Genomic DNA, 2,859 nt, shown 5'->3' with positions numbered 1-2,859 from the left:
GCAGCTTCTCCCTGCCACAGCCTGACAGCACAGCAACAAGAGCAGCAGCTAGCCTGGCACAGCAGCTATTGGGGAGCTTGGCATGCTGCTCGGGAGAGCAGACTGCGTGGGAGCATCTGTCCCTGAAAGCAGGCGAGAAGAAATGAGAATGAGGATAATGCAGACACACTCTTGGACAGAGCAGAGAATCCTACTGATGCAAGCATAGGCATGAACAAAGGGTCATTCTGCTCCATCCCCTGTAATCCAATCAGCTAATATCCCTTTTTAATTAGCTACAATCAAGTTAGCATAATGAGTGCCTTGTCTGTTTACAAGCTTCATCTGTCCTCTTCCATTCTTGCATCCAAATCTGCAGTGCACTTGCGGCTGGGTTTTGATGATATTTGCTAAACAGCTTGACCGAGGGTTGTCCCGAACTTCCCATTAACCTCAGGGGCACTGAAATGCATAATTCCTAACTATTAGGAATTAATAGAGAATATCCTGCTACCCTCATTCCTAGTCAATGTTTTGTCCTCCAAAGAAAATCCCCCACTTTTCTAGAGGAATATTTATGTATTGTCGATAATCAGATCTAATGCGTCAGGGATAAGAGACCCTTGCACAGTCCCTGTACCTGTGCACAAGTAGAAATATGAAGGACATTCAAGGAGCATTGGGGAGACAGGCAAGAAGAGAAGCTGTCCTTGAAACCTAATGTGTCACCTATGTTTATTTGTACATAAAAGGCATTAAAATATACAAGATATTTACAAGACTTAAAAGACATTTGTAGCAATAGTCTGGGACAAAGTCTGCTTTGTAAGAATTTGCTATGGTTTCTCGCATTAATGCAACAAAATAATTCTTTCCTTTCACAGCTCATGATTCTTTGTCAGATTATTGCACAGACTGCTTTTTTTACTGCTCAGTGGCTTTTAATTGGTGTACATTGTAGGAAAGGAAATATCAATTCAAGAATGACTTAGAAATGCAAAATAACTAGGTTATTATCCTATTTTACAGTAAGCCTTCTTTTAATAGCCACTCATTTCTGCTGTTCAAGCAGACTCTGTGAAAACGGATTTTGTCCTTCAGCCAGAATAAAAGACATCTTGATGCTAAAAATAAAAGAAATGGGAATCACTTTCTGGAGCTGGAATCCTCCCCTGCAAGAAGCCTCTGACAGCACTGAGGCTGGCAGAGGAGCATTGTGATGGAACAAAGGCAACAACAGCCCTAAGACATCTCCCCTGCACAGCAGGAGAAAAAATTGATAAGGGTCTGTATTTCTTAGAAAACACCCACTGATGCGTGTCTGCTCTCAGACTCAATAAAATAAGGCAATCTTTCCATCAGCTTCACCCAGCTTAGCCAAAGATTCTCCAATGACTGCCTGTAAGCTATCACAGTCCAGCTACAGCAGTGCAAATGGGGCCAAAATAATGTTCTGGGGGATAAAAAGGGAAGTTAATTAAAGCAACAAACTGCCAGAGTTTCTTGTTTTCTTTTCACTTTCCCTGTTCTCTCTTTTTTAAAAATTTGTTTTCCCCTGTTTTCCTGAGCAGGTCGTATCTGCTGCTGAAATAAATCAGAACAATTCCTGGCTTCAACAGTGCAGTATTGGTGTGCCGTATCTCAAGATCTGGTATGTATAAAATTTAACATTCCTCTTGTAAGAAATATTTACCTACAGAGAGTCTGCACCTGCCCTCCAAAAATAGGAGATTCCTCCCCATAAAGTATCTTTTCAAAGCTTTCTAAAATCCAGCTAAAAAATCTGCTTTATGTCACTGCTCAGGCACCAAGTGCACAGCAGTTAATTAAAATGCACAGCTCCAGCTAGGAAGCTTATTCTGACTCCTGGCTGTAACTGGCAGGCTTCCGCCTGCGTAGATAAAGGGTGATGGGAACATGCAGTGTCAGACAGCTCGCTCTCCTCAGCTTTGTTCCTTTTCTTGCACTCATCGGGAGCCAACCTGCAAAGAAGGGCTGAAAATCTGTAGCTACCCAGTCTATCCTTTTTCACACAGGACATAGGCCTCCTGATCCTTGACACCTGTCCTAACAAGCCAACCTAGTTCAGATCAGGGAGAATCAGTTTATCAGGTGATGCAAGAAAGCCAGAAAGGGATTATTTACAAGGGCATGTAGTGACAGGGCAAGGAGGAATGGCTTCAAACTGAAAGAGAATGGGTTTAGATTAGATGTTAGGAAGAAATTCTTTACTGTGAGGATGGTGAGGCACTGGAACAGGTTGCCTAGAGAAGCTGTGGATGTCCCATCCCTGGCAGGGCCCAAAGCCAGGCAGGATGGGGCTTTGATCAACCTGGTCTGGTGGAAGGTGTCCCTGCCATGGCAAGGATTTTGGAACTGGATTACCTTTAAAGTCCCTTCCAACCCAAACCATTCTGTGATTATATGATTGATGCTTGCAGGGGAAAGAACAAGGGGTGACCTGACTGAGGGCCAGGTACTTATCGGTGTTGGCTGGCATTTCAGCATGAATGGACAAGGAGCAAGCTCCCTCTATCAAGCCAAAGACATGAAGCTTTAAAAAGTGAACCTACTTCTAGCCAGGCATCTCTGGAAGCCAGTATGACCACACATACAATGCACCCAGCTGCTGGGTCTAAACACAGCAGCTGAGTAAAGAGTGCAGCCCAGCAAGGTCTCACTACTATTATAAGAGCATCACCAGTCTCAGAGATATCTTGTACAGGGACATATCACTTATAACATGTCTGATCTTTTTTAATTTCTCTGTAATCTTCTCTGGGGTAAACAGAATCAGAAACAGCCAGAAGCACAGAAGAGTCTCTCTCTGAGATGTTTTTCACTTCCGCTATGGCTGTGTTGCATTTGCAGGAATGGACA

General features: G+C 43.4%; 1 protein-coding gene and 1 long non-coding RNA gene across 4 annotated transcripts in view; one reads left to right on the top strand and one right to left on the bottom strand.

Annotated features, from left to right (window-relative positions):
- The window catches only part of KCNQ3 (potassium voltage-gated channel subfamily Q member 3), a 214,116-nt gene that overhangs the window by 116,049 nt on the left and 95,208 nt on the right, over window positions 1-2,859 (bottom strand). The window lies entirely within an intron of this gene.
- Window positions 1,169-2,859, top strand: part of LOC108449585 — a 31,456-nt gene continuing 29,765 nt past the window's right edge. For 2 of the 3 annotated variants that reach the window (XR_001865803.1, XR_001865801.1), the window contains exons 1-2: window positions 1,277-1,380; window positions 1,551-1,630. This is a non-coding gene — a long non-coding RNA (uncharacterized LOC108449585). The other variant, XR_001865802.1, reaches the window with a different exon arrangement.

Source organism: Corvus brachyrhynchos, unplaced genomic scaffold (genome assembly GCF_000691975.1).
Source record: "Corvus brachyrhynchos isolate BGI_N302 unplaced genomic scaffold, ASM69197v1 scaffold28, whole genome shotgun sequence".
NCBI lineage: Eukaryota > Metazoa > Chordata > Aves > Passeriformes > Corvidae > Corvus > Corvus brachyrhynchos.
This window is presented reverse-complemented; position numbering and strand designations above follow the sequence as displayed.